This window comes from Sabethes cyaneus, chromosome 1 (genome assembly GCF_943734655.1).
Source record: "Sabethes cyaneus chromosome 1, idSabCyanKW18_F2, whole genome shotgun sequence".
NCBI lineage: Eukaryota > Metazoa > Arthropoda > Insecta > Diptera > Culicidae > Sabethes > Sabethes cyaneus.
In genome coordinates this window covers 116,676,222-116,688,860 of record NC_071353.1, presented here as the reverse complement: position 1 = coordinate 116,688,860, position 12,639 = coordinate 116,676,222, and the positions used below count along the sequence as shown (strand labels likewise).

At 42.1% G+C, this 12,639-nt stretch overlaps 1 protein-coding gene across 1 annotated transcript in view; it reads right to left on the bottom strand.

The window, feature by feature from the left end:
- The window catches only part of LOC128742682 (uncharacterized), a 31,137-nt gene extending 20,941 nt beyond the window's left edge, over positions 1-10,196 (bottom strand). Inside the window, exon 1 of the mRNA XM_053839156.1 lies at positions 9,900-10,196. The gene's annotated coding sequence lies outside the window, so the exon portion shown is untranslated. The remainder of the gene's footprint in view (positions 1-9,899) is intronic.
- Positions 10,197-12,639: the final 2,443 nt, after the last annotated feature.

The following is a 12,639-nucleotide window of genomic DNA, read 5'->3' as shown; positions in this document are numbered from 1 at the left end:
GTAGTAACTATCGGGGCATAACACTTCTAAATTCCGTCTATAGGTACTCTCCCGCATTCTGTTCAACAGATTGAGACCGTTATCAGAATCCTTTGTCGGCGATTACCAGTGTGGTTTTCGAGAAGGAAGATGGACTACGGATCAAGTGTTCACCTTGCGTAAAATCCTTGACAAATTGGGACTCACCATCTGTTTGAGAATTTTAAGGCAGCATGCGATTCAGTGAAAAGAAATGAATTATGACAAATAATGCTCAAACCCGGCTTTCCGACCAAGCTAATAAAACTGTGTCGTACAACGCTAGACAACTCAAACTCAAGCGTCAGAATAGCTGGTGAAATATCAGATGCATTCGTGACGTTAGATGCATTGAAACAAAGCGATGCACTCTTTAACCTACTGTTTAATATAGCACTTGAAGGGGCGATACGAAAAGCAGGCGTGCAAAGGAATGGAACCATCAACACTAAATCGCACATGCTCCTATGCTTTGCAGATACAAAATGTTGATCGTAGAGCTATTGTAGAGGCATTTGTGCCTTGCAAAAGAGAATCTGCGAGAATCGGACTAATGAAAAACACTGCCAAAACGAAGTACATGGTTGCTGGCAGAGAGCGTGGAGGTCTGAATGATGTTGAATCTGAGGTGGAAATAGATTGGGAACGGTACGAGTTTGTCGACGAATTCACATATCTGGGAACTCTGGTAACATGCGACAATGACATCACTCGAGATGCGAAGAGACGTATTGCTGCTGCAAATACGGCTTTGTACGCACTCCGTAGCCAGCTAGTCACGAAGTTAGCGGAAGCGTACAAAATTAGCTATGTACAAAACATTATTAATATTGCCGGTGGGCCTCTTCGGTCATGAATCATGGACCGATGAAGCAAATCGGCGTATACTTGGTGTATTTGAACGAAAAATTTTGCGGTCAATACTTGGCGGCAAGATGGAAAACGGCGAATGGCGTAGACGCATGAACCACGAGTTTTACGAGGTGTATAAATATAATGACATTTTGAAGCTGATCAGGCGCCAGCGGTTACAGTGGGCAGGGCATGTAACCCGAATGCCAGAAGAAATGCTTGTAAATCACGCACTCGTTGGATGGGTGCGATCGAGGAAGATGCACGCGCTGCAGTAGTGCAGGGTGACTGAAGACTGGCAGCCCAAAACCGAGAATCCAAATTCCAATACATTCTGCTAGGATCCGCTAATATGGATTGTCGGCCATTAAAAAGTAAGTAAAAATGACGGGAACTGCACGCACGAAGTTAGATCCGAGATCGAGGAGGAAGCATTCTACGCGAGGCTGGAGGCAATGTACAACAGTTGCTCGACTCGGAACGTCAAGATCGTCATCGGGGTTATGAACGCCCAGGTCGGCAGCGAAGAAATGTACAGAACGGTGATAGAACCCCATACCCAGCACACCGACACGAACGATAAAGGCCAACGATGTATAAACTTTGCATCTTCCCAAAGCCTGGTGATCCACAGCACCTTTTTCCACGCAAAGATATCCACAAAGTCACCTGGAGATCAGCTGACCACCGTACAATGAACTAGATTGACCACGTTCTCATTGATAGTCGGTTCATCTCTAACATTACGAACATATGTTCCTTACATATGTTCCTTACGAGGTGCGGATATTGCCTCTAACCATTCATTAGTAGCAGTATATTTGCGCTCAAAATTGTCAACCATTACCAGACACGCCAAAACCGTCCTCCTCGACTGACCATTAGGCAACCAGATAACCTGCCAAAAATTACGCGCGAAATTTCGATAATGCACTGCCTTTAACCGAGGAATTAGGTGCTTTCAACCTCGAAGACGGTTTGGGGCAGAATACATTTGGCCATCGAAGAGGACATTACCGCGGCACTAGGTGATTAACCCCCGAATATACAAAATGATTGGCTTGCTGGCGAATGTCAACCAACGGTTGAGAAAAAAATGCTTGGAAAACTTGGCCAAATACCGATGAGCAAGGAACTGTTATTTTTGTTAGATTATAGTCACTTTAACAGCTTGGGTCATTCGTGACTTCTGCGGGGTTGGTATTTGAACCCGGGTCCTCGGTGTGAGAGGCGTGAATGCTAACCACTACGCCGGGACTGACCCCGTAAGCAACTGGTTGTTCACGATCCAGAGGAGTAAAAAGGGCCAAAAGGAGGAAAGAGATCGTGAAGAATTAGAACAACTATTCCAAGCTAATGACACGCACAAGTTTTACGAGAAGTTGAACTAAACTTGTAAGGGGTGCACCGAAACCTGACAGGTATTAGGGACGATGGAGGGAATCGAAGTGGGCAGGTGGAAGCAGTTCTTCGATGAACACCTCAATGGCGAAGTTGCAGAAGGTGCCTGTGATACCCTACTAATAACAAGACATGCATGACACATCACTGTAATGATATACTCTCCGACACACAACTCGATATCAGCAGTTCTATACTACACCTCGTGAGAGATACATCGTGCGTGACGTATAGGGTCTTGTCTGGTTACCACCGTGCCCATGGAATATGGGGTGATGTCCAAGAAGTCAAACGAGAAATCGAGTTGCTAAAGATAAACAAAGACGCTGGTAAGAACCGCCTACCGTCAGTGCTTTATAAACATGGACAGGAAACGCTCTAAGGACAGGAACGTCTAAGATTTGGGAGGAGTAGAAGCTACCGGAGGAACGGATGGAAGGAGTGGTTTGTTCCATCCACGAAAGGCTAGGCTCGACTGCTGCAATTATCGCGGCATAACGCTGGTAAACGCCGCCTACAAGGTTGTTTCCAAGATCCTGTTACACCAGCTGTCACCGATAGCACAGGGTTTCACAGGGAAATACTAGGCGGGCTTCATGCGCAGCTGCAGACCAAATTTTTACTATCCGACAGATCTTGCAGAAATGTCAGGAGTACAACACGCCCACGCATCACATCTTTATTAATTTCAAAGCAGCATACGATACAGTCAATTGAGACCAGCAATGGCAGATAATGCACGAACACGGTTTTCCGGATAAACTGACGCGACTGATAAGCGCTACATTGGGTCGAGCGATGTATTTCGTGCGTATCTCGGGGGCACTCTCGATTTCGTTTGAGACGCGGCGAGGGTTGAGACAAGGTGACAGCTTATCCTGCTGTTCGACATTGCTCTTGAACGGGTGATCCGACGAAAGGGCATCGAAACGAGAGGCACGATTTTTACCAAGGGTAGCCAACTCCAAGGCTTTGCAGATTACTGTGATATTGTAGCCAGAAATTTGGTTACGGTGGAGGTAATTTACCCCAGACTGAAACCGGAGTCTAGGAGTATTGGGCTAAAAATAAATGCATCGAAAACCAAATACTTGAAAGGAAGAGGCTCAAAGGAAACAAACGCACACCTCCACCTGCACACCGCACGGACGGTAACCATAGACGGTGACGAACTAGAAGTGGTACATGAATTCAAGATAATTGGGATCACTGGTAACCGCCACAAGGATAGTGAGGAAATCCAGCGGCGCATTCAAGTGGGAAATAGTGGCTACTTTGCCCTTCGTAAAATGCTACGATCAAGAAGCATACGCTGCCGTACGAGGCTGACAATGTACAGAACACTTATGAATTTGAAGCTGTAACGGTGCTCACGGAGGTCATACAAGCCCTTCGATGTTCGAGCGGAAAGTGCTGCGAACGCTATTTGGCGGAGTACAAACTAAAAACGGAGACTGGTAGAGACGTATGAATCAGGAGCTACAGGCACTACTTAATGCGATTCCCGTCGTACATCTGGCGAAAGTCAGTAGGCTATGGTGGGCCGAACACGTCGTAAGGAGGCCGGATGACAGTGCGACGAAATCAGTTCTTTTCAACGACCCCACCGGCATCATGAACAGAGAGGCTCAACGTGCAAGACGGCTCGACCAAGTCGAAAGTGATTTGTGACTTCTGAGACGATTGGGGAATTGGCGGCGAGCGGCGCCCAAGATCGAGTTGAAGTAGACGACTGCTGGAAACAGTACGAGCCTATGCTGCTTACGATGACGATGATGACTTAATATTCGATTGGTTTCTGGAAGAATAACCGACGAAATTGCTAAGGGCGTTCATTTCACCCGCAGTTCATCTAAGTCAAATAACTCAACAAATATTTTTTGCTTCCATATGTGCACTTGTAGGTGCAGTTGGCCTTGGCTTTGAAAAAATGCAAGTTCATAACGTGAAAAGCAACGCGATAATAATAAAGGTATATGTATATCATTTTTAATCTGCATTATAAATCCGAAAGTGACCTTTTCTCTGACAATTCTAGGATTTGAGCTGTTTCAACGTTTGATTCTGTTCTCAACTAAGTAAATGTCAGGACAGTAACCATTATTTTTAGTTACTAGCAACAGTTTACCACCTGGCAAAGGTATCGCACACATTTTAGGCTTACCATAAAAATTTGCTAGTTACTTTAATTGAATCAACAAAACAAAAGCTGATACGCGACAAGGATAATGTTGTTTCTATTCAAGTAACATTGAATTGCACGTTAAAAATGTCGAACTTCACAGCTTCCAGTTTTTTTCCATTATATTCAATTCCTACTTCTTGCATATTGGAAATCCTTCGACCATAAAATTTACCTGCAAGAGATTAAGCATCCCTTAAGTTGAGCATTCATTTGCCTTCGTAAATCACAGCAAGAACTACCTGAATTAGAGGATTTGTTCAACCTGTCTGGAGCAGCAAATATTTTATGTTCGACTGACCTGTAAGATAAGCGTTGCAAGGGATGTGCTTTGGGGTGCAAACTCTCGCTAAGGACAGTTTTTATTCTACACTTTTTACTGTTGACGTTTTTAGGCAGATATTATCAATTTGTTTTAGAAAATATTGGTTTTTTTTTCATTTCATAAAATTATCATTTTAGTAGATATCAAAATTCCAAATATCTGTCTAAGTAATTCTCTGTCTTATTTGTAAAAATTAAAACTACAAGTAATTCTTCGCTTCTTAAATAAACTGTAAAACCGTAGTCCCTTAAAATATTTGCTGACTACACTTTTGCCAATAAGATGATGTTCCGGATTAACGCAACCATGCGTGAGCAGGTAGAAAAAAAAAACAGTCCCTGTGTGCTTCTAGTTTTGTATCACAGCTTGCACATAAGTAAAAACAAAGAGGTGCATTGCCAGAAATTTTTCCTGTGGTTTACTCCATAATTTGTGCATTTCATGTTTTCTTTCCTAGTTTGTTTGTCCGTTTTTGTGAGCAAAGCTACTCAAAGCATTCGTTTGAAAGCTTCCTGTCGTTCTTATGTTATCGACAGGGCATCAGGTATTGGTTCAAAAACACAGATTCAACTTCATTGGACGTTTCCGTTTTAGAAATTTGACCTTCTGTTTTTATTCGGCAGACTTCGCAGTAAGCTGTTAGAGTACAGGACAATTGCAGGGTTAGTGCTACGATTCTATTGACTCTTACAAGCTCTCTAGGTTGAAATTCGAATATGCAACGCCTGGCAATGGAGACCATCTTGGAGGTTGGCTGGGGGATTTCCACTGCTAATGTTAAAACTTATGGAAGGAGGAAATTTTCCTCTTACATTTTTTGTCTAAACGAAGTTTTCAAACTAGTGCCTTGAGTGTTTCTTTGAGGTCGGAGACTGCACTTGTTTATGTTCCGCATCTGCTGTATATTACAACTGACTTTTCAGGCGTAGATCGCAAAACCGGTAGATAAAATGCGCTTTTGCTGTGAGGGAATTGCTAACATATAGAATACCAGTAATGCAAAATATGCGCTTTTCATGACCAAAGACAAAATTGCGCACTAACGCAAATTTTCCGAGAGAAACATTCTGTGTTGCTTCGTATGATGATGACTAGGAAGTGATTTGCGTTTTGCCGGTCTAAAATTAAACCCGCTACTCTTCGAGGCGTTTACGCTCACGCGGCGAAATTGGGTGACTACATTCATCTGCGGTTGTTGGCACTTGCCCAAAGGGACACATATACTTACAATAAATTTGTGATCAATGAACAAACATAGCACGATAGAAGCTGTTTACAGTGGAAAGAATCATTTGTTGTTTATCAGTAAAATAGCGCAACTTAAACCAAACAGTAATCAGTTTGGTATCCTATTTTCTACTTTATTATGCATATTGCTCGACACTGACTGCAATCATTTCTAAGAGACAAGTGTTAACAAAAAAGTTAAAGAAACCTTCCCTTGACTCATGACTCCTTCATTGATGACTTAGCGACATACAATTTGTTTAGAATTAAAACATCAGAACCAGTAAAAGATGGCTTTTCTGATCATATTGATATTCTAGAAACTACTTTTTTGAAATAACGATGGCAAAAACGCAAATAACATTGAGCAGTTGGTCGGATGTCGAAGATAAGATCAACTCTAGAACTGTGGCACTTCTTGAGCTATTCTCGTTTTCGGACATAGAGCTATTTTCATTGATAAAATAACAAAGGACATGTGGGTGTCGTCATTAACCAATAAAAATACTTTTACTCGTTCAAACCCGTGTCAGGCGAGGCGAAACTGTCTGACAGCCATTCTATATCACTCGCTTTGTATTTGAACTTCCGCTGTTGGTAATTATAGTACGGATTGCAGTGTGTATAAACATTTGAGTGCCAATTATTGAATGGGAGAAATGGTTTTGCGGGCTCATTGACATTTCGTTTCTTTACCATTGCAATAAGCTCTTCTGCGAAATAAGAGCTGAATTTTTTTTTCTTGGGGATGGGAGGGTGTATGCAGAGCCGTAGCGTGACATTATGGCGCCCTTGGCGGAATCCCAATTTGGAGCCCCCTCGTTGCCTAAATCAGTATTCTCTCCAGGTTTATCATTTTTTCGTATTCGCCCATCATCTAATCCTTCGCTGCAGTTAACGTATATATTGGAAAAATAGACTAATTTCGGATGGCGATGAAAAAAATACAAAAGATAATGCAATGAAACAAATTTTCCTTGAATCTTATGTTCATTAAGCCTTCTATAACAATGTTTCGACGCCCTGCCAAATAGCTTTACAACGGTTCACGGGAACCTTCGCTACGGCCGATCAAACTAATTTATTGAAGTAAATGCTCCGTTTAAGCTTCACCTCGAAATTTCATATTGGTTACAGTTGGGGGACATTGCACTATGGGCAAAACCGAGCAAAAAAAAACAGACGCAATTAAGATACGGCCTGAAGGCTGATAAAATATAGGTGATCTTATGTAAAATTTTCCGGAGAATCGCGTGATGCCAACCCCTTTCCTGAGTGTCATCGGAAAGTGCCCCATTTGGCTCAATTTCCACTATTTTCAACTTTTTTTTTGCACTTATTGGACTATACCAAGCAAGGCTTTGAGAAAACAAAGCTTAAAAACCTAATAAATTTGTGTTAAGAAGTGCACAAAATCGAATTGGGCTTATCCCATTTAGTTTAGAGCACATTAATTTTATATGTTGATGTTTGGTATCGTCGGTTTGGTAACAGAAACTCAACCAAAAAAATTAATGTGCTCTAAACCAAATGGGATGAACCCAATTCGGGTCTACGTACTTCTTTCTTTACACAAATTTATTGGATTTTTAAGCTTTGTTTTCTCAAAGCCATGCTTGGTATAGTCCAATAAGTGTAAAAAAGCTAAAAATAAAGGAAATTGAGCAAAATGGGGCACTTCCCGATGACACACAGGAAAGGGGTGGGCATCACGCGATTCTCCGGAAAATTTTACATACGATCACCTATATTTTATCAGCCTGCAGGCCGTATCTTAATTGCGTCCGTTTTTTTACACGTTTTTGCCCATAGTGCATTGGGAGATTTGGTGATCGTCGGTACAATGTTTATCTTTAGTCGATACATCTCCTCCAATAATCTCTTAGGATAATGGACGACGGTAACTTCCGGTAGGTACTCCGTACTACTTCTCGTTTGCTGCAAACTCCGATTGAAAGAACAGTGGCTTGAACATACTCTTCTCGGTGATCGCCAGCCACAGAAGGATCTCTTTCGGAAACTTGGCGCGGAAGATGTACTTGACGTCATCACTTGCCTTCTTGGAGAGGGATGTAAAGTATTTGGTCCTCTGGCAGTCATTGCCATTCATTGTAAAGTAGTTTTCGTCGCCCGTTATGATCCATTATGACTCTGTGTTATGACTACGACATCGTGCTTCGCCGAAAAGATTTTTTGCGCCAGCGCCTTTAGCCATTCTCTGGACGATTGCCTGCTACTCAGACACAGTCAGCCTCGACTGGGGCATCTGCATAAAAATGTCAATTTTGGCCAAGTACTTCTTCACCGTTTAGCTGGTTTCTCCAACCTCCCGGCCCAAGGTGGGCACGATGAGACCACCTTGTTGTCAGTCTTCATTTTCAGCTTCTGCTGCACGTTACGGTCGTGCAGAAACTGTCCAGCGTCCGGAACCACGCTTCCGTTCAACGCTTCTGATTGGCTCTATTCAGCGGATACGAAATGCTTCACCATGTCCAACTTCTTCGCTACGGGGTGGAGCTGGCAGTACGAAGAAAGCATCAAGCGCAGTTGTTTGACTGTTTTCGCCATGGCTGTTACACGCAAATTAACTGATAACGTGGCATGAAAAATTGCTAAAATCGGTCCAGTTTTTAAATGTCATATGTTATTACTGATGCTTTACTGAATACAAGCCCTTTTTACCGCCCCCAAGAACTAGCGCCGCTGGCTGGGCCAGTCTGGCCAACGGCACGCTACGGCGCTGTGTGTATGATGATTGTGAGCAAACATGATATAGCTGCTGACGTACCCAGGCTTGGCACACATGAACACGTCTAATATAAAACAAAATAATTTCTCAAGGTGTAACCCGGAAGTCCAGGAACTCGGTAAATTAATTCAGCTTGCACGAAGCATAACCATGGCCATGAAAGGTAACTAATGCTGAAGGTCGTCGACATCGAACGGCCCCGATACTAGTAAAATACAAACCAATGATAATTTTTGCTCGTCAGTGCGCTCCATTTCAAGTAGGAAAATAAACAGTCCGATAAAATGGTACTGTTTGTTAACGAATTGATGAAGTAAAAAAATACCGAAAATACCTTATGTCGTCCGATTTTAAATAGGTATGCACCTATTTATTGTGCAATATAAAAAAACCGATCAAGGTTCCCAATAGTTTTTAAAAAATTATCATTTGTTTGCTATTTTAAAAGCAACAAAACTTTTTTTTAACTTTTCAATAATTAACCGTCATACCTAAATAACGAATCTCTAAAACGTTAAGATCTCAATAAAAGAAACTGCTAAGATCTTCCTCCATCGATGAGTTACTATGTACTAGTAACTTACTAGTTTGCTTTGATACCACCATGGGAGGAAGTGAATGAAAACAAATATCAAAACAAAAACTACAACAGTGGTGCGTCATATGGCATGTTTTTAAACAATTACGTATTTCTCCAGAAACATCTCGAAAAGCCATCGCCTTCCAAACCAAACAAAAAGATTAAACATGCTCATAACTTCCCTTGTCTTCACATTAAAAAAGTTATTGAGTTATTCACTTTCGCTCTAACTGGATTTATTGTTTAATACGTAACTTTCATAGATTCATACTATTCATACCATTCTCTACCAATAAATTTAATGTGTTGCAGTCTGCAATACGGAAGTAGTGTTTTGCGCACATTAGTGAATAAAAAATTATTTACCAGCCAGTTGCTACCACCCCGGGGTTTATGATCCGTTATAAAACATTTCCGTAAAACAGTAGTTGATAATTGATTTGCACACCCTCGCAAAGATTCTTTTCCGAAAAAAAACCATTACGATAGTTTTTCCGTAAACTTTAACAAAAGCGAAGACATGTGTTTTGATTTGAATGAAATTTCATGGCCAAATGAGACATACCAGTTCAACAGCGTTTTTTTATCACCTTCTCAGCTAGCCAGTCATGAGACGATTTTCGTCGGTTCGACGATACAAACTACAGCGTAATTTCCGCAATCAATATATCGTTAGATTTTCTCCTGTTTGTTACACTCACGGCCTTTTTTTAACAAGAACGTTTATCGCAGATCTATGCTACATTGCACACCGAAAAACACTTTTTTCAATAGTAGCATAAATTACGAGCACTGCAATTGCCACTACTGCCCAACTTCTGAGTTCTGATTTCCTTAAACGACAACAATCAAGCAACCAAGCAAACTCGTTCAATGAATGTCGACGATAAACTACTGCCTTGAGCCTTTGCCTGCAGCTGCAAGAGCGAGAACGACAGTGTAAAAACGATAAAAACCGCGAGTTTGCTCTGTCCTTCCTCTTTCTAAGCGTATCTGGTATCTCTGTCTTTTGTATTTTTGCTTTGTAATTTGACAGCTTTGACAAGCGTCTGGCAAAGCGCTAAAGAGCTAACATCGCTGGCGATTCATGTCCAATGAGTTGAAAACAGGTAGTATGGTGACACAAAATTCAAATTATTTGCTATGATGTATTTACGTTGATGGAGTTGTTGATAATTTATTTTTGTGTGTGAAAAAGAAAGAGCAAAGGATTTTTGCTTTACGGACAACTACACCTCATGTCGGCAGAAATGCAGAATAAAGAGATGAAATCAGAGATCTCCACTCCCGCCATACTTGTGTCAGGAAAGGTTCCCGTCTACAACCCGGATGTCGTTGGTTAAGCTGATGGGTCCCCATGAGTCTTTGGGTTAGCCTCTTCTATACACTGTCCTTGCGGATTCCAAGCGAGTGCTTCTCTGCAGATCTCGTTCGCTCCTTTCCTCGCGGTGTGTCCGATCCACTTTCGCCTACGTTCACGAATTTCTGTTGCTATCGGCCGTTGATGATATCAACGATGGAGTCCTTTATTGGATATCCAGTTGTCAGGCCACCAGGCTCGAATGATATGTCGATGGCCCCGATTAATAAATACATACCTGCAGTTTTTGCGTTTTCTCCGCTGACACGCACCAAGTTTCGCAGGCATACAACAGTACGGATTTAGCGTTTAAGTTGAACATTTGGGTTTGTCTGGCTATCAAGATATTGAAAGGTGTCCATCTGCTCAACCTGTTGTCACGCTACTGTGAAGTTGGGGGGATTGTCAGTGTTCACTACCATAGTCATACACCCTTATTCTTGTTTTCGTTCGAATGATATTCGTTTGAAAGTTAAGCCGATTCGTATTCTTGTTTTCGTTCGAATCAATTCGAACGTTCGATGGTCCCTTCCTTTTGTTCATTCCAATATGAGAATAGTGCTTCCCAATTCGTTCGAAACAAACTATTCGTACGAATGCAGGATACGGCCGTAAACAAGAATAAAGGTGATAGACTTAGTTTTTGCTGCATTGAATGTGAGACCTGCTGGCTGAGAGCTCCCGGAAAGTTCATCTAACTGTCTGCATATATCGTTTCGATGTTGTGCGAGCAAGACACTGTCGTCGGCTAGGTTGAGGTCATTTAGCTGCTCCATCGTTAGAAAATTCAAAGGCAATTTTCGATTTGGGCTACTGTCAATTGCTCCAAGTAATCGCCTCTATTCTACATACCGATCGGAGCCAGATCCGATCATAAATTGCGCTTCGATCGGAATACATCGTATGCTATAACACACGTCGATCGGGACGTTTCTGGTCGGAACGAGCCCGATCGGAATGCAGAATCGAGGCGAATATCTCATCCATAACGATGAGAAACAGCAGCAGTGATAAAATGCAGCCCTATCCCACGCTAGCAATAACCCTTATAAGGTCGGACGCGAGAACGCCTCGTACAACTGAGCCTCGATGAGATGGAATAGTATATCTTGAACTCCTCTACGCTTGAGTGCGCCGTAGATGGTTTCGTGGTTGAGTCGGTCAAACGCTTTTTCGAAGTCAAAGAACACCAGCAGATGAGAGTCCTGGAATTCGTTGATCAGTCCCGATATAATGCGGAGCATTACGATGTTCTACAATTGTTCGGCCAGCACGGAATCCACCTTGTTGCCGCCGGAGAGTAGCGTCGATCTTCTCCTGGATCCGGTTGAAGGTTACCTTACAGAGTACTTTGAGAGTAACACAGAGCAACGTGATGCCACGCCAATTACCGCATTCAGTTAGATCTCCTTTTTGGGACTTTGACCAATATGCTCGACATCTATTCGGTTGCGGTTTCCAAAAATTGATGAAAAGCTGATGCAACCTCTGGGCTGACAAAGATGGGTCAGCTTTGGGCATCTCGGCTGAAATACAGTCTATCCCTGGCGCACTATTGGATTTTATATACTCTTGATGGACGCTTCAATTTCATCCAGTGATGGCGCCTCCGAATTAACGCGATTTGATTGCTGGTTTTGTTGGTCTCTGACATTCGAAATTCGGAAGAATTGTTCAAAATGTTCAGTCCATCGCCCAAGCTGTTCTGTACGGTCAGTCACCCAGTAAACCATTTGGTTTGTATATCTCGATTGCAACTGAGGTATACGAAATTATATCTGAACGAAAAAGTTATATTTCACGCCATATAAGAACATATATGTACCAAAGTGGAGGCGATATACGTGCGAAAATTTTGACAACTATTTGTAATTCTATTTTGCGTAGTTTTTATAACACGCAATTAAATACTCCTGAATATATGATTAAGATATAATCAAATATT